The sequence below is a fragment of the Taudactylus pleione genome, unplaced genomic scaffold, assembly GCF_031769625.1.
Source record: "Taudactylus pleione unplaced genomic scaffold, aTauple2 ptg000265l, whole genome shotgun sequence".
Classification (NCBI taxonomy): Eukaryota; Metazoa; Chordata; class Amphibia; order Anura; family Myobatrachidae; genus Taudactylus; species Taudactylus pleione.
The window spans coordinates 6921680-6941799 of record NW_028284667.1 but is presented as its reverse complement, the minus strand read 5'-3'; positions in this window follow the sequence as shown (position 1 = coordinate 6941799).

Genomic DNA, 20120 nt, shown 5'->3' with positions numbered 1-20120 from the left:
ACCATCATCATGGCCGCTCGCTATAGCTGTGGGTGGTCACCCACAGCTATGCGAGCGGCCAAAAGGCCGCTCCAAAAAAAAAAAGCCCGGCCCTGATTCAGAGCGAGCGTTCTGTCAGAGCGAGCGGCTCTGAATCAGGCTCACAGTTTGATCTACTGCCTTATTGGTTTTACATTTTTTCACACTTCTATAGTTAGCTTGAAAAGGTCTTTTATCGTCATGAGAGGCACAAGATGCCTCAATGACAGTTGCAGAACCACCACTCAGAAATAAAGGGCAAAGCCTGAGTCTTTCCTTGCCACTACGTGTGGTGAATGGTATGTTGCCAATTTTCTGTTTTTCTGCAATAGTAGTAGTCTTTAGAGGTGTTTTTTTTGGCTTTACCCCTGTGAAATCTAGATTTTTTTATTTCAGGTTTCCTAAATTTTTAAAGCCACTACGCCCTTGAGCATCAGCTATAGATGAAAGTGATGGACTTCCAGCTGCTGCAGTGCTAGCATTTGCTTGTTGTTTCTGCTCTCCTTTCAGTTCATTCTCGTGATCCATATTAATTTATCACTTTGAACTGGAGTCACGGAGCCTGTATACACACAGTGGGCTTTGTCCAGTAAGGTCATGGAGCTTGTATACAGTATACACACAGTGGGCTTATGGCCAGTCACAGAGCTTGTATACACTCAGTGGGCTTATTCCCTGTCACAGAGCTTGTATATACTCAGTGGGCTTATGCCCAGTCACGGAGCTTGTATACACTCAGTGGGCTTATGCCCAGTCACAGAGCACACACAGTGGGCTTATGCCCTGTCACAGAGCTTGCATACACACAGTGGGCTATGCCCTTTCATGGAGCTTGTATAAACACAGTGGGCTATGCCCTTTCACAGAGCTTGTATACACACAGTGGGCTTATGCCCAGTCACAGAGCTTGTATACACACAGTGGGCTATGCCCTTTCACGGAGCTTGTGTACACTCAGTGGGCTTATGCCCAGTCACGGAGCACACACAGTGGGCTTATGCCTTTCACGGAGCTTGTATACACACAGTGGGCTATGTCCTTTCATGGAGCTTGTATACACAGTGGGATATGCCCTGTCATAGAGCTTGTATATACTCAGTGTGCCCAGTCATGGAGCTTGTATACACTCAGTGGCCTTATGCCCAGACACGGAGCACACACAGTGGGCTTATGCCCTGTCACGGAGCTTGAATACAGTATAATATTACACACAGTGGGCTTATGCCCTGTCACAGAGCTTGTATACACTCAGTGGGCTTATGCCTAGTCACGGAGCTTGTATACAGTATACACAGTGGGCTTATGCCCTGTCACGGAGCTTGTATACAGTATAATATTACACAAAGTGGACTATGCCCTTTCACGGAGCTTGTATACACACAGTGTATGGTATGTTGCCAATTTTCTGTTTTTCTGCAATAGTAGTAGTCTTTAGAGGTTTTTTTTTTACTTTACCCCTGTAAAATCTAGATTTTTTTATTTCAGGTTTCCTAATTTTTTAAAGCCTCTACGCCCTTGAGCATCAGCTTTAGATGAAAGTGATGGACTTCCAGCTGCTGCAGTGCTAGAATTTGCTTGTTGTTTCCACTCTCCTCTCGGTTCATTCTCGTGATCCATATTAATTTATCACTTTGAACTGGAGTCATGGAGCCTGTATACACACAGTGGGCTTTGTCCAGTAAGGTCACGGAGCTTGTATACAGTATACACTAGGGGTGAGCGGGTTCGGATTTCTGAAATCCGAACCCCCCCGAGCCACCCGATCCGAGTCTGATCCGAGTCAGGCTCGACTTTTCCCGCCTGACTCGGATCTGAAATCGAGGCAAAACGTCATCATCCCGCCTTCCGAGTCTCGCGGGTTTTGGATCCTATATAAGGTACCCGTGTCGGTGCCATTTTCTCACTCGGCTGTGGACAGTGAAGAGGGAGGGTGGGAGTTAGGGCTGTGTAGTGTAGTGTAGTGCTGCTGTTGTCCACTACTTCAAAGTCCATAGGGGCTGGCTGTGTTATGCTGTGCTGCTGTTGTTAATAGGGGCTGTGTCCACTACTTCAAAGTCCATAGGGGCTGGCTGGACTGTGTTGTGCAGTCAGTTCTCCATAGGGGCTGTGTCCACTCCAAAGTCCTGTGCAGTGTCCCAGTCCTAAAGGAGTGCTGTAGTGTTGTCCAGGGGGTGCTCTGTCCATCAGGGGTGCTCCCCCCAAGTGCTAAAAAAATAATATATTTTCTGTGTTTGTGAATTGTGTGCGCAGTAGCCGCACGTGCATCAACAAAGTAGTGCCAAGCGTGCGCCTGTGTCATAAGTAAAGGGCCGGCTGGCTTGACCGTTAAGGGTGCTGTAACCCCCGAAAGTACACTCCAGTCCAAACCAAAAAAAAAATTATTTTCTGTGTTTGTGAATTGTGTGCGCAGTAGCCGCACGTGCATCAACAAAGTAGTGCCAAGCGTGCGCCTGTGTCATAAGTAAAGGGCCGGCTGGCTTGACCGTTAAGGGTGCTGTAACCCCCGAAAGTACACTCCAGTCCAAACCCAAAAAAAAAATATTTTCTGTGTTTGTGAATTGTGTGCGCAGTAGCCGCACGTGCATCAACAAAGTAGTGCCAAGCGTGCGCCTGTGTCATAAGTAAAGGGCCGGCTGGCTTGACCGTTAAGGGTGCTGTAACCCCCGAAAGTACACTCCAGTCCAAACCAAAAAAAAAATTATTTTCTGTGTTTGTGAATTGTGTGCGCAGTAGCCGCACGTGCATCAACAAAGTAGTGCCAAGCGTGCGCCTGTGTCATAAGTAAAGGGCCGGCTGGCTTGACCGTTAAGGGTGCTGTAACCCCCGAAAGTACACTCCAGTCCAAACCCAAAAAAAAAATATTTTCTGTGTTTGTGAATTGTGTGCGCAGTAGCCGCACGTGCATCAACAAAGTAGTGCCAAGCGTGCGCCTGTGTCATAAGTAAAGGGCCGGCTGGCTTGACCATTAAGGGTGCTGTAACCCCCAAAAGTACACTCCAGTCCAAACCAAAAAAAAAATTATTTTCTGTGTGAATTGTGTGCGCAGTAGCCGCACGTGCATCAACAAAGTAGTGCCAAGCGTGCGCCTGTGTCCTAAGTAAAGGGCCGGCTGGCTTGACCGTTAAAGGGTGCTGTAACCCCCGAAAGTACACTCCAGTCCAAACCAAAAAAAAATTATTTTCTGTGTTTGTGAATTGTGTGCGCAGTAGCCGCACGTGCATCAACAAAGTAGTGCCAAGCGTGCGCCTGTGTCATAAGTAAAGGGCCGGCTGGCTTGACCGTTAAGGGTGCTGTAACCCCCGAGAGTACACTCCAGTCCAAACCCAAAAAAAAATAATTTTCTGTGTTTGTGAATTGTGTGCGCAGTAGCCGCACGTGCATCAACAAAGTAGTGCCAAGCGTGCGCCTGTGTCATAAGTAAAGGGCCGGCTGGCTTGACCGTTAAGGGTGCTGTAACCCCCGAAAGTACACTCCAGTCCAAACCAAAAAAAAAATTATTTTCTGTGTTTGTGAATTGTGTGCGCAGTAGCCGCACGTGCATCAACAAAGTAGTGCCAAGCGGGCGCCTGTGTCATAAGTAAAGGGCCGGCTGGCTTGACCGTTAAAGGGTGCTGTAACCCCCAAAGTACACTCCAGTCCAAACCAAAAAAAAAATTATTTTCTGTGTTTGTGAATTGTGTGCGCAGTAGCCGCACGTGCATCAACAAAGTAGTGCCAAGCGTGCGCCTGTGTCATAAGTAAAGGGCCGGCTGGCTTGACCGTTAAAGGGTGCTGTAACCCCCGAAAGTACACTCCAGTCCAAACCAAAAAAAAATTATTTTCTGTGTTTGTGAATTGTGTGCGCAGTAGCCGCACGTGCATCAACAAAGTAGTGCCAAGCGTGCGCCTGTGTCATAAGTAAAGGGCCGGCTGGCTTGACCATTAAGGGTGCTGTAACCCCCGAGAGTACACTCCAGTCCAAACCAAAAAAAAAATTATTTTCTGTGTTTGTGAATTGTGTGCGCAGTAGCCGCACGTGCATCAACAAAGTAGTGCCAAGCGTGCGCCTGTGTCATAAGTAAAGGGCTGGCTGGCTTGACCGTTAAGGGTGCTGTAACCCCCGAAAGTACACTCCAGTCCAAACCAAAAAAAAAATTATTTTCTGTGTTTGTGAATTGTGTGCACTGTGGCTGCACGTGCATCAACAAAGGAGCAGCGCCAAGCGTGCGCCTGTGTCCCATAAGTAAAGAGCCGGCTGGCTAATTTCTTAAAGGGTGGTGTAACCCACAAAGTGCACTACTCTCCAGCAAAAATAAAAAAATATTTTCTGTGTTTGTGTGCGCTTTAGCCGCACGTATATATATCAATATAACATAAATGGAGGACCAAACTTTCTCCGATAAAAATAAAATAGGGAAAGATCAAGAACCACTTCCTCCTAGTGCTGTTGCTGCTGCTGGGAGTTGTTCATCATCCCAGAGAGGAAGTAGGAACATCACTACTTTTACTAAACAATTGACCCTCCAACAGTCCCTAGCGATGAGGATGAAGTACGACAGCAGTCATCCTGAAGCAAAACGTATAACTGAGGCCTTGACTGCTATGTTGGTGTTAGACGTGCGTCCGGTATCCGACATTAGTGCAATGGGATTTAGACAATTGATGGAGGTAGTGTGTCCTCGGTTCCAAATCCCGTCTAGATTCCACCTGCATCCTCAAAGCAGCAGCGACAAGCGTGCGTCTGTCTGTTAAAGGGTGGTGACACCCTCAAAGTGTTCTACACAAACAATTAAAATATTGTTCTTTTTTTTTCGGTCTTTGTGAAATGTGTGGGATGTAGCCGCACCTGCATCCTTAAAGCAGCAGCGACAAGCGTGCGTCTGTCTGTTAAAGGGTGGTGACACCCTCAAAGTGTGCTACACAAACAATAAAAATATTCTTCTTCTTTTTTCTGTCTATGTGAATTGTGTGGGCTGTAGCCGCACCTGCATCCTTAAAGCAGCAGCGACAAGCGTGCGTCTGTCTGTTAAAGGGTGGTGACACCTCAAAGTGTTCTACACAAACAATTAAAATATTGTTCTTTTTTTTTCGGTCTTTGTGAAATGTGTGGGCTGTAGCCGCACCTGCATCCTTAAAGCAGCAGCGACAAGCGTGCGTCTGTCTGTTAAAGGGTGGTGTAACTCTCAAAGTGTTCCAAAAAATAAAAAACTATTTTTTTAATGTGTTTGTGACTTGTGTGCGATGTAGCCACACTTGCATCCTCAAAGCAGCAGCGACAAGCATGCGTCTGTCTGTTAAAGGGTGGTGACACCCTCAAAGTGTGCTACACAAACAATTAATATATTGTTCTTTTTTTTTTGGTCTTTGTGAAATGTGTGGGCTGTAGCCGCACCTGCATCCTTAAAGCAGCAGCGCCAAGCGTGCGTCTGTCTGTTAAAGGGTGGTGACACCCTCAAAGTGTGCTACACAAACAATAAAAATATTCTTCTTCTTTTTTCTGTCTATGTGAATTGTGTGGGCTGTAGCCGCACCTGCATCCTTAAAGCAGCAGCGACAAGCGTGCGTCTGTCTGTTAAAGGGTGGTGACACCCTCAAAGTGTGCTACACAAACAATAAAAATATTCTTCTTTTTTCTGTCTATGTGAATTGTGTGGGCTGTAGCCGCACCTGCATCCTTAAAGCAGCAGCGACAAGCGTGCGTCTGTCTGTTAAAGGGTGGTGACACCTCAAAGTGTTCTACACAAACAATTAAAATATTGTTCTTTTTTTTTCGGTCTTTGTGAAATGTGTGGGCTGTAGCCGCACCTGCATCCTTAAAGCAGCAGCGACAAGCGTGCGTCTGTCTGTTAAAGGGTGGTGACACCTCAAAGTGTTCTACACAAACAATTAAAATATTCTTCTTCTTTTTTCTGTCTTTGTGAATTGTGTGGGCTGTAGCCGCACTTGCATCCTCAAAGCAGCAGTGACAAGCGTGCGTCTGTCTGTTAAAGGGTGGTGTAACCCTCAAAGTGTGCTCCACAAACAATAAAAATATTCTTTTTTTTTTTCTGTCTTTGTGAATTGTGTGGGCTGTAGCCGCACTTGAATCCTCAAAGCAGCAGCGACAAGCGTGCGTCTGTCTGTTAAAGGATTACATCGGTGACAGCATCCAAGTAGGCATGTCAGACAGTCCGTACCTGTACTGGCAGGAAAAAGAAGCAATTTGGAGGTCCCTGTACAAACTGGCTCTATTTTACCTGAGTTGCCCCCCCTCCAGTGTGTACTCCGAAAGAGTGTTTAGTGCAGCCGGGAACCTTGTCAGCGAAAGGCGTAGGAGGTTGCTTCCACAAGATGTGGAGAAGATGATGTTCATAAAATGAATTATCAACTCTTCCAGGGAGACCAGCCTCCAGAACGTACAGAGGGACCTGTGGTTCCAGCAGGGACGAATTAATACTCTGTGAGGATGAGGATGTACACACTGAAGAGGGTGAGGAATCGGTGGATGAGGAGGATGAGGATGACATCTTGCCTCCGTAGAGCCAGTTTGTGCAGGGACAGATAAATTGCCAGCTTGTTTTGTGGGGGCCCAAACGAACCAATCATTTCAGCCACAGTTGTGTGGCAGACCCTGGCGCTGAAATGATTGGTTTGTTAAAGTGTGCATGTCCTGTTTATACAACATAAGGGTGGGTGGGAGGGCCCAAGGACATTTCCATCTTGCACCTCTTTTTTTTCTTTGCATTATGTACAGTTTGGGGCCTAGTTTTTCAATGCCATCCTGTCTGCCACTGCAGTTTCACGCCTAGATGGGTCACGTGTTTGTGCCGCCCACTTGTGTCGCTTAGCATAGTCATCCAGCTACCTCGGTGCAACCTTTTGGACATAAAAACACTATTGTGAGGTGTGAGGTATTCAGAATAGACTGGAAATGAGTGGAAATTAAGGTTATTGAGGTTAATAATAGCATAGGAGCAGAAAAACCTACAAATTCTGTGATTTTAGCTGTTCTTATGCTTTTTTTCAAAAAAATACAGATCCAAAACACAAAACCCAGAACCCAAAACACGCAAGGGTGGTTTTGGCAAAACCAATCCAGATCCAAAACACGAAGAAAGATCCAGACCCAAAACCAAAACACAAAACACGAAAAGTGGCCGGTGCACACCCCTAGTATACACACAGTGGGCTTATGCCCAGTCACGGAGCTTGTATAGACTCAGTGGGCTTATGTCCTGTCACAGAGCTTGTATATTCTCAGTGGGCTTATGCCCTGTCACGGAGCTTGTATACACACAGTGGGCTATGCCCTTTCACAGAGCTTGTATACACACAGTGGGCTATGCCCTTTCACGGAGCTTGTATACACTCAGTGGGCTTATGCCCAATCACGGAGCACACACAGTGGGCTTATCCCTTTCACAGAGCTTGTATACACACAGTGGGCTACGCCCTTTCACAGAGCTTGTATACACACAGTGGGCTATGCCCCATCACAGAGCTTGTATATACTCAGTGGGCTTATGCCCAGTCACGGAGCTTGTATACACTCAGTGGGCTTGTGCCCTGTCACGGAGCACACAAAGTGGGCTTATGCCCAATCACAGAGCTTGTATACAGTACACACAGTGGGCTTATGCCCTGTCACGGAGCTTGTATACACACAGTGGGCTTATGCCCTGTCACAGAGCTTGTATACAGTATAATATTACACACAGTGGGCTTATGCTCAGTCACGGAGCTTGTATACACTCAGTGGGCTTATGCCCTGTCACAGAACTTGTATACACTCAGTGGGCTTATGCCCAGTCACGGAGCTTGTATACACACAGTGGGCTATACCCTGTCACGGAGCTTGTATACACACAGTGGGCTTCTGCCCATTAAAGTCACAGGTTATTTTTCTATATGATTGTGTTATATAATGCCAGCGGCAAGAACAAAACAGTCACAGAGCACACAGTGGGCTTATGCCCAGTAAAGTCACAGGTTATTTTTTTATATGATTGTGTTTACTTTATAATGCCAGCGGCAAGAACAAAACAGTCAAGGAGCACACAGTGGGCTTATGCCCAGTCACGGAGCTTGTATACACACAGTGGGCTTTGTCCAGTAAGGTCACGGTGCTTGTATACAGTATACACACAGTGGGCTTATGCCCAGTCACGGAGCTTGTATCCACTCAGTGGGCTTATGCCCAGTCACAGAACACACACAGTGGGCTTATGCCCTGTCACGGAGCTTGTATACAAACAGTGGGCTATGCCCTTTCATGGAGCTTGTATACACACAGTGGGTTATGCCCTTTCACAAAGCTTGTATACACACAGTGGGCTTATGCCCTTTCACGGAGCTTGTATACACACAGTGGGCTATGCCCTGTCACAGAGCTTGTATATTCTCAGTGGGCTTATGCCCAGTCATGGAGCTTGTATACACTCAGTGGGCTTATGCCCAGTCACGGAGCACACACAGTGGGCTTATGCCCTGTCACGGAGCTTGTATACAGTATAATATTACACACAGTGGGCTTATGCCCTGTCACGGAGCTTGTATTCACTCAGTGGGCTTATGCCCTGTCACAGAGCCTGTATACACTCAGTGGGCTTATGCCCAGTCACGGAGCTTGTATGCACACAGTGGGCTTATGCCCAGTCACAGAGCTTGTATACAGTATAATATTACACAAAGTGGGCTATGCCCTTTCACGGAGCTTGTATACACACAGTGTATGGTATGTTGCCAATTTTCTGTTTTTCTGCAATAGTAGTAGTCTTTAGAGGTTTTGTTTTGTCTTTACCTCTGTGAAATCTAGATTTTTTTATTTCAGGTTCCCTAAGTTTTTAAAGCCTCTACACCCTTGAGCATCAGCTTTAGATGAAAGTGATGGACTTCCAGCCACTGCAGTGCTAGCATTTACATGTTGTTTCTGCTCTCCTCTCGGTTCATTCTCGTGATCCATATTAATTTATCACTATCAACTGGAGTCACGGAGCCTGTATACATACAGTGGGCTTTGTCCAGTAAAGTCACGGAGCTTGTATACAGTATACACACAGTGGGCTTATGACCAGTAAAGTCACAGGTTATTTTTCTATATGATTGTGTTATATAATGGCAGCGGCAAGAACAAAACAGTCACGGAGCACACAGTGGCCTTATGCCCAGTCACGGAGCACACAAGGTGGGCTTATGCCTAGTAAAGTCCGGTTATTTTTCTATATGATGATTGTGTTTACTTTATAATGCCAGCGGCAAGAACAAAACAGTCACGGAGCACACAGTGGGCTTTTGCCCAGTCACGGAGCACACACAGTGGGCTTATGCCCAGTAAAGTCACAGGTTATTTTTTTATATGATTGGTGCCACTGCCTACTCTCTCTAAGTCTAGTCTCACTCGAGTCTCTCTCTCCAACTAATAATAACTATGCGTGACGTCCGTCCGACTCCTGTCCTCAGTTAGACAGTCACGCGAAAAGGCACCGACTGCCGGGCGCCGCGCCTTTTATAGAGGCCAAACGTCACCCGGGTCTTGCGAGGTCTTGCAAGAATCCAACGCCAGCCGGGTGACGTTTGGCCTTGAGGTGGAATCCGAGTCAGGCGGTAACACCCGAACTTGCGTTCGGGTGGACTCGGATTCCACCTGTTTGGAGCGGTTCGGATTTTGAGGAATCCGAACCATTCATCTCTATAATAAACCAATCCCTGGTTAAGATATTCAACATGTAGACTGACCTACATCAAACACTGCTGACACCTATCAAAATAGGTTCTGTAAATATTTGCAGTGTCTTGTGGAGAAGTTTCTTAGGGAATAAGTATGTAATACTGGCAGCTAATCCGCTGGTTCAAATCCTGACACGAGAAGCCCGACAGCAGGAGATCACGACACTGGCTGGTAAGTACCCTAACCCTGCCCTCTCCTCCCTAACACTAAACCTCTGTTAAGGGTGACTAACCCTAAAACTCATGGGGGGGTGCCTACCCTAACCTACTCCCAGGGGTGCCTAACCCTAACCTTCTCCCCCAAAACCTAACCCTAACCCCGCTACACTCCCTAAACCTAACCCTCCCTCCCGCAGCTAATGCTAAGGATGCCACGGACTTACCTCGTTCGGACTGTCATCCTTCGGCGTTCCGGTGCCGGATTCAGATAGGCGGCAGTATTTTGACGCCTATCGGGCTTTTCATGTCGGGTTATATAAACTTGCGGCATTTGGTTCGCTGGTCTATAAACTGCATCCCGGGCCAAATGTAACAGGGTGTCAGTTTTTGTAAATTGCGAATTTTGTCCTAAACTCGCAATTTTTCACAACTCTCCAATGTAATAGGGTGTCAGTTCATTAAAACTCGTACTTTTCAGAGCTACTAAAAATCCCCATTCTCAGACTCGCATCCAGATATTTTCACATTGAAAACAATAAACTTGTCCAATGTAATAGAGTGTCTGTTTTAGACTCGCAAAAAAAAGATAACCAAAAGTCCCCAAATAATAGACCTGCTTCAGGATAGCGAGTATATCCTGAGCAGGTCAGATTAACACAGAAACATGCACATACACATACCTTTGCTCTGCGTAAATGACCGGTTCACACGTGTGCCCCATCATTGAAGGAGCCGCCAGCCAATCAGCGGGCATCTCGGTCGGAGCAGCTCCTTGTGTTCCCCATAGACTTCTATGGTGAGAATTCACCATTGAAGTTTATGATGGGAGCCGCTACATCATAGCCGCAAGGTTAAGTGAGTTTAATCTTGTGGTTACATCATTTATACAATGATGTGGTTCTCCAAATACCAGCATGCGGGAGAGGCTTGCTGGTACTTGTGGTTCTACAACTAAACACAATATTTAACCCTTTATTTTACACAAAACACTATCAACCCGGCATCTACCGCCCTAGGATGCCGGGGATAGCCCCGGGCTATCAGTCTAGACCTGGGTTGCCCTGGACAGGGGGACCCCTTTTTTGGGGGGGGTCCCCAACTCCCCAGGGATCACCGGCCTGCGCTGACTAGCGGTCAGGGGTAATGCTTTAGCCGGGGAAACCAGTGAAAGGTTTTCCCTGGCTGTGGCATTATCCCCCCGCTAGAAAGAGTTCAGTGCTGGTTCTGGAATTTTCAGGGGACCCCTACTCGTTTTGTCCCCTGATTTTCCAGAACCAGGACCAGCTCAACAAAGCCCTGTGCTGGTTCTTAATATACAGGGGCCCCCTACGCATTTTGGCCCCTGTATTTTTAGAACCAGGAGAGGCTTTATAATGCCCGGGGTTGGTTATGCTTTTGGGGAGGGGGTGCACATCATTTTTATTTAAAACACACAGAAGCCATCACGGATCTCACTGATCTGTGATGGCTTCTCTTAAACTCTCACCTTTTAATGCTACTCGCATTAAAAGGTGTCAGTTTACATAGTCCTAAACTCGCCTAAAGTCGCATATGTAGTAGCCTCGAACTGAAAAGTTTGCAGGCTATTGAATTTGCGAGTTTCAGTAGAAAAAGTGCAGGTTTGTGCTGTTACTAAAACTGACTACCTATTACATTTGGCCCCCGTTTCTTAGACGTTTGTAACATGATTATTTTACACATTGAATGTGTGGATCAAAGTACCAGGCAGCAAGCTAAGGGGTAGATTTTATTGTCATATTTTCAGTAGAAATAGAGATGTCAGGTTGGTAATTACTGTTGGACAGTGGGAATATTATTAACTGTTTTTTAAAGATTAAGGGCCTAATTCAGCTGTGTATGCTAGTGCACTGCTGAATGCAGATTCCTGATGGTCGGGAATCTGTGCAGGTGTGCATGGCCTGGCGGCACACCACGTTTGCATCACTAAGGGGCGTGCCCAGCATCTCCGAGATGCTGGGCTGCCCCGGGCTTCCCCCCCACGTACTGTGAATAGAAGCTGTGTGCATGCGTACAGCATCTATTATTGCTCTGCATACACACTGCTCTACTATGCAGAGCAGCGGTGTATGCTTCCCCCAACTGCCCCCCCACCGCGGAACACAGTGGCCCGTGGTTGGGACAGCGGGACAGTTCCATAAAAACGAAACTGTCCCGCTGAATGCGGGACAGTTGGGAGCTATGCATCTTAAACACCTTTCAACTTAATCTGAAACCTGTACCTGCTAATACTTATCAAGTAATGACATGCAAATGATTGCCTATTTCTCCCCAAAAAAATTACACCTAATACAGTAGGCCTTTTCTTGCAGATACCTAGGGGTATATTTACTTAAGTTAGAGATTTTAGAATTGGAGATGTTGCCCATAGCAACCAATCAGATTCTAGCTATTATCTACTAGAAGGTGCTAGTTATTTATTACGTAGAATCTGATTGTGCCCAAGTACCCAAATGTCAGGCCACTAATGCAGATCTCATGCATTGTTTGTGGGATTGTACATTAAGTGATTTTGTAGGCCTAATTAACTATGGCAACTGTGCCCTATGCATATCATCCTGTGGCACAACATAATGGGTGGTTTATGGGTGCTTTGATCACCAGCCTGGAATCCCAAGAATCAACAAAAAACTGTTAATTATGTAGGCGGCAGTGGGCCAAAAGACTATCCCCCACCGATGGATTCATTGTACCAAAACGACACCAGAAATGGCTACCTGATCCTTTAAACTCCTTTTTTATTTACCATGGATTGGCTGGAAACAGCACTGAACAAAAATCTGTTGATGTCTGCATTCTTTTAAATGCATTCAAATGCTCCCATAAACAATTAAATTGCCTACTTCTACAATGCTTTCAACATACTTCAGGGTACTCTTAACAATTATGAGCCAATCAAATTCCTATTGCCATTTGATCTACCCTGCATTATTACTTATCATTGTCATCATATTTATATACTGATTCTCAACTTCACACTCATGATCTGTTCAGTGGATGCATTGTCGACCTCTAGATCTCAGGTACTGTAAGCACTATTTGTGTTACATGCTGCTGTTACAGTACTATTATACTCTAGTATTAGGCCATTGCTGCATTACATGTAGCTCCTCTCCATATGTATTTGTCTGTCATCTGATGATGCCTTGTCTATTATCTGATGGTGTTTAAGAACAATGTTTGGCTTTTTCATTAAAAAAAAGTCTAATGTTTTCATGATCACATCAACGCTGCCAGTTTGATGTTTAGGATTATTGTTAGAGTTGCTATGTGTTATATATTCTAATGTCCTGATTTACTGCAAACATCTTACAATGTACTGTACTAAGCCAATAAGTATATTTTGAAAAAGAAAAAAAAAGAGCTGGGGGCATTACAATTATTTAGAAACCACGGTAACCACCCTTAGACAAGATATGCTGAAATGGTGCTCAAAATATACCATATAATATCTGTCATTTTGTGATACTAGCATTATAGAAATATAAAAATAAAATCCAGATGACCTTTCCAGGGCAGGGTATAGGTAGTAAAGTAGCAAATCACTAATTCAGTATATGGATATAGCAGAAGACATTGAGTTCATGTTTTCTTGAACATATAAAGGCATGAGAGTAAGTGCTTTTATAAAGGAGACGAAGTTGTGGAACCCATAGGAATCTTACATATATATACAGTTCAGTGTAGTTTATGAGTTTGCAAGTTGTTCTAGCTCCATCTGGTGGTAAAATCTGCCAATGTCAATGTTTTCTTACATTTGGAAGCCATATGTGCTTATTTTTTAGTTTGTTTCTTTATCCAATATGTTATTATTTCATTATATGTAAAAAAAAAACACAACATAAAACATAGGTTATTACTGGAAACCACATACTGTGATTATTCACTGGTATTGTATGTTTGTATGTATCTGGAACACTCAGTAATGAATGATGAGTGAAATATAAGGAACACTACTGAATGATTTACTGGACTGTTTTACAGCTCTTCATTACCATAGGCTCTTGTAAAATATGCCCCTTTTATTATTAGAGGATTTTTAATGCATTTACTGTAAGTGACTACTGACTGTAGTGAAATGACAAAGTACAACAAGATGGCATGATAGATATTGTGCAACATCACTGGAGATAGTGACATTTCATTTGCATTTATAATAGCTCTGTTATCTTGTACACAAACATACAATTTAACTTAATAACTTTAAGCAAGGGTCACATCAGCCAATTATGGGCCTCATTTATTAATGAGGGTTATCACCAAAACGAGTGATAAATGTCACTGTGTATGATAAATGGTGCTCCAGCCAATCAGCTCCCAACTGTCAACTGTTAGAAAAATGACAGTTGGGAGCTGATTGGCTGGAGCACCATTTATCATACACAGTGACATTTATCACTTGTTTTGTTGATAAAACTCGTTAATAAATGGGGTCCTTAGTTTGGACATAATATGAAACACTTACTGTCTTCCATAATGTATTGAATCATCACAGTGTATATTAGTCATGCTATAAAATACTAGTTTCAATTATGTTGATGCCATCTTAAATGATATAAAGAGTTCCTACAGACAAGGCTGGCGTTTTCAAATGAAGGCCCTGTGTGATTTAAACAAGATAGGGGAATGCTTATTGCCTCCTGGGTTGACGTAACAACCTCTTCAATTCATCCACCACTTCATTGATGTGTCACACATATATTCCCTTATTTGAGCTCCAGGAATTGCATGCTGATGCCGTTTTGCCGGGTTTCTCCATTTCTGTGAAATGGGTCTCAGCTTATTCAGCTGCTTAAGAGCCGTATTCAATTTGAGCCGAGACACGTTAAGTTAACGCAGCCCGGACTTAACTCCGACTTCGCCTGTTTTGTAGGTGTTAAAGTATCGAGCGTGCATGCTTTACCCCGTAATCAAGTACGTGTAAACGGTACCCGGCGATACTGTAACAAGCGGAATGTATTGTCATTTTTGGGGATATCAGCCTGTCACCCCCCAAATGATGCTCTGATATGGGGGTTCACTATGATACCCCCCAATTTGGCTTGCTGATAGTATTTGGTGTTTTTAAATGGGCTCAATAGCTGCTAAATAGCGTTTTTCTATACCTGATGCAGAATAGTATTTAGGAGTATTTTTTCCAGAAAATAACTTATCCCAGCAAATTTGGGGTACTTGAAAATGGGGGTCAGCATATTTAAAGTTGAAAAAGTGAACTTGAAAAAAAATCGTGAAGAATCCACCTGCAATCAAAAAAACACCTGGGACATACTTGGGGACCCCCCCCCCAGAGTCAGGTTAGCTAGTTTTTAACTTTGTACCCCAACATTTTTTTTTCCGCCCTCTTTTTCAAAGTAAATTTTTGGGGTGTCCTTAACTTTTTTTAAAAAATTTTTTGACACAGATTACCTTTGGGAGACTGTCTAAAGGCTGCACGGGGGTTTCCGCAACGTTGTACCCCAAAACCCCAATTCTGCACTTTTTTCCGGTTGCCATTCATAGGCGATACTTTACCACCTATTACATTGCATTGACTTTCCACCTAGGCGGAAAGTCTTTCAAATTGAATACGGGGTAAAACCAAAACAGGCGATAATAACGTCATCGGCGGTAACTTAACGCGGATCCGGAAATAATGCTTCAAATTGAATACGGGCCTAAGAATGTTAGCCAGCCAAATATGTCTGCCAGATGGGGGTGTGGCCAAGTAGACCAATGTTAAGGTGCAAACTCTCTGCTTGTGACTTTCTACTGTCCATGTTCCCACATCTTCACAGAATGCATCCTCCTCAGTTACTTTTACACAGTGACACACGTAAACATTTCCTCCACTCATAAAAAAAAAGAGATTATAGGATAAGATAAGTGTGGGAACCCATGTAAACTATCTAAATTCAAGGGCTTCTTTGTTTCTATGTAACAACTCAGGTGGACTAAAACTCTGATACAGACGGACACAGGTAGCAGCAGTCACTGGAGTCTTCCAAGGAGGTTGCTGACTAATAAACAAGCAAGGTTCCAAATCATAAGAGAATTCAAAATACAAGACAAGACAAGCCATGGCTCAGACAGCAATGAAATACAGTTGAGAAGAGACTGAGCTCAGGACAGGTGGATATCAAACAAAGTCAGGAAGAATAGCTGAGGTAAGGATCCAGAATATAGAAAACAACCATTACAGTAAAGTAATCAGATGTACAGAGAACAGACCAAGTTAGCGTGAGACTGAGGGGGTGTTTCAGAGGTGGATGCATGTCATAGATTGAGAATTCTGTAGATCTGGTTCAGGACCCTTGGGTTGAACTGAGATGCAGATTAGATGAGGAGGTTGTATGTAGCTCTTGCTCGTGAGTCAGACAGGTAGCTTGGTACACTAGTGACACAGATAAGGACCACAGGCTGGAGTTATGCAGGGGTATGGACCTGGAACTGAAGAGTATCATCTTGAAGCCTTCTGGGCAGCCTTTAGCCCATTAAGCTGTAAAGGCCAGTAGACACACTCTAGTGACAAATGGTGACAACCCCGGAACTCAGGGCAATATAGTAGCAGCAAAATGGAACTCAGAACTCAGGCCAGGAATCAGAGTATTATGTATGCATATATAGCTTCAGGAAGCAAGTACTCTGGCACTGCCCTGCCACAAGACCTGGAACTGGAACTCAGTTTGGAACTGACAAGGAGCGACAAGGATAAGAAATACAGACCTGCCGATCACTCCTGTGTTAATAATGTATTTTGCACACTGACCAAAGCCTTGGAACTTGCAGAGCTTTTCCTCAGCACCAGCCCCAGACCACAACACACAGCTTAGGGAGGCCATTTCCCAGTCAGCACAATAGTGTAACCTGAAATAGATGTGCGGTGATCTTAGTGATAACAACAGAGTACTGGATAAGGCTTAGTATGCAGTGTACCAATAGTACAGCAACTGGAGATCGAGGACACCAGGATGGACCCCACAGTAATGGAGCTTGGCGGTGTTTCACAGCAGCAGCTGACAGCAAGCCATGGAAGGTAACGCCAGCTCTGTGGATGCTGGAGATAGGTATTGCAGCGCACCTGGGTGAAGCTGAGGTTGAAGTATAGCGGCTGGGAGTGCAGTTAACCAGATTCCACAGACGTAATGGATAATGCAGGTAAACAGGTAACACTGGAAATGCTGGTATTGCAGATAAGCAGGTAACACTGAAAATGCTGGTATTGCAGTCCACAGGAAACTTGGAACGCGGTTCACAGAGCACAAGGGAAACAGGAGGCAGTAACACTGAGACCTGGAGCCTAGAACATTCCTGGAAGGAATGAAGTTGTTCAGGCAATAAGCTAAATAGCAGACAGTCCATTCTCATGTTCCTGCTGGTTTGTTTACCTTTGGAAATCTTGTCAGGTGCAAAAGGCATAGAGAAGTGTGACTGACAGACTTGTAACAGATGCTAAGACCCCGATGTGTGACAATGCAGTTGCAAAAGTGGCTGTTGTCACAGCAGCTACTGCATCTCTATTTTAATGCCACACTATTGCCAGACCATTGGTCACACCATCGGACATTGCATCTGCCTATAGCAGGAGCAGAATGTCTGAGGGGCGATGGCCGTCGGTGTCAGTAGAACTGCGTCTTTAAATGCAGTCACTGTTACCAGGGCCGGCCCTAGCCCAAATTTTTTGGTAAGCGAGTATATTTTTTGGCACCCCTAGGCATATTGTTGCATGTGCCCAAACAAATTAAGGGGCCGTGGTCTCATGGAAAAAGCCATAACCATGACACACACCCCTTTCTCGTCACTCTGGAAACAGTCCTTTCCATTCCATATGCACCTTAATGCAATCCCCCCAGTAGTGGTCCCTCTTATGCAGACCCCAAGTAGTGCCCCTTATATATTGCCCCCAGAAGTTTTCACCCTTATACAGTGCCCGCAGTAGTTTCCCCCCCTCTGCAGTACCACTTGTGCCCCAGGAGTGGTCCCCTTATGCAGTCCCCCATTAGTGCCCCTTTTATAGTGCCCCCAGTAGTAGTCCCCCCTATGCAGTGCCCCTTGTGCCCCTGTAGAGGTCCCCCTTATGCCCCTGTAGAGGTCCCCCTTAAGCAGGACCCCAGTAGTGATCCCCCTTTGCAGTGCCCCTTTTACAGTGCCTCTTGTGCCCCCAGTAGTAAGCCCCTTATATAGTGCCCCCAATAGTAGTCCCCCCAATAGAGGTACCCCTTATGCAGTGCCCTTTAAATAGTGGCCCCAGTTGTAGTTTCCCCCCCTATGCAGTACCCCCAGTATTGCCCTTAATCTAGTGCCCCCAGTAGTGGTCCCCCCCTGTAGTGCCCCTTTTAGTAGACCCCTTTGTAGTAGTCCACCCCTTGTAATGCTCCTACTAGTAGCCTCCCAGTGGAGGTTCCCCCCCTATGCAGTGCCCCCAGTAGACACACACATAATAAAAATAAAAAAAAAACACTTGCCTGAATCCCGGCTCCCGCCACCACCATCCACTCCGCCGTCCTCCCGGGCCGGGCTGCTCTGCATTATGGGAGAGACGTCATGACGTCTCTCCCATTAACCACTGCGGGAGACAGAAGATGGAGCTCATGAGTGAGCTCCAGCAGTGGGCGCAGCAGCCAATGAGAGTCTGACAGACTCTCATTGGCTGCTAATTAAAACAAACACACTGCTGCCGGCGCCGGCGGTTGTGTGTTTGTCACTGTGTACTGCTGACTGAACTTCGTCCAGTCAGCACTATATGCGCGATGCAGTTGTGTCACAGAGAGACACAGTCTGTGCGCGGCCCGCATGGTCGCAGCTGAGGCGCCCTACTCAGCTGCGTACCATGTGTATGCATAGAACCGGTCCTGACTGTTACTATGGCACACCCGTGACACATCCCCGCCTGTCCCCAGTTACCACCCAGAAATGTCCATCAAAACTGCATGGATCACCATGCAATTCCAAGCTGCATCCCCCGGCGGTAACCATCGGGACAAGTGCAGGGAAAACATCAGGTGAAAGTGGTCCCTGCGTTCTACTCAGAATCATTCTCTGAGAGGTTAAATAGACATGGAACTTTCTTCTCTGACTTCATGGGGAATACAGGTGCAAAAGACGAGTACTTCCAGTAAACATCTCATGCACGTATAAAGCGATGGTAGATTTGTTACAATGGGGTAAATTTACTAAGGTGCGGGTTTTTAGAAGTGGTTTTGTTGCCCATAGCAACCAATCAGATTCTACTTAACATTTATCTAGCACCTTCTAGAAGGTAATAGCTAGAATCTGATTGGTTGCTATGGGCAATAAAACCACTTCTATAAACCCACACCTTAGTAAATATTACCCCAATGTTTTAGATAAAAGAAAGAAAATAGACTGCTCCCAAATTGATCACAGTATTAAATCCGTGTATGTGGGAGATGTACTAAGCCCTTGGTGAGAGATAAAGTGAAGAAGGATGGTAGGACCGACCAATCAAATCCTAACTGTCATTTTTCAAACACAGCCTATAAAGTGACAGTTAGGAACTAATTGGTTGGTACTTTATCTCTCTCCACTTTATCTCTCTCCAAGGTTTAGTACATTTTTGAGTAAAATATACAAAAATTATTAAATTATGATTCCTTACATTTTAATTCATCCACCTAGTTTGAGAAACCATAATAGACTTCTCATATTAAATAAAATTGCATTTATTCATATATAAACATAAAGCCATGTATTTCCACAGTTATATAGGTGGAATATTGGCTGGATTAGGGCACAACTCCAATTGTAAAGCTGGTTTAATAGCATTGAGACAATTAATACACTTACCCAGTTTACAGTTCAGTATAAAGGAAATATTTAGGGGGAAATATCCTCCAAATAGTTGTTTTCTCCGTCAGTGCTGGGTAGAAATGTCCTGGGGTAAATATGTAATAAACCTGGTCTGTGACCTTTTTGTTTGCCTCTAGTGTACACATGACACTGCCTAGTATGCTGATAGCAACTTGGCCACTAATGCCCCTTTTCCCCCTAAATTCCGGGTCTGACCCGGAGTTGGAACAAAGGGCCTGATTCAGAGCCGGACGCAATTAGCGCTCGCTCGTCCAGAAAATAGGGGTGGCTATTCAAATCAACCGTTCGCTGTTTGCGGTCTGTTCACGCCTCTATGTCTGAACGAGCGAACAAAACTTGCGGTCATTTTTTGAAAAAATACGCCCCCTGGCCGCTGGCATCCTACGTCATGTCCGCTATTTATTAGATTAATCGAGTACATCGACCAGGGTATG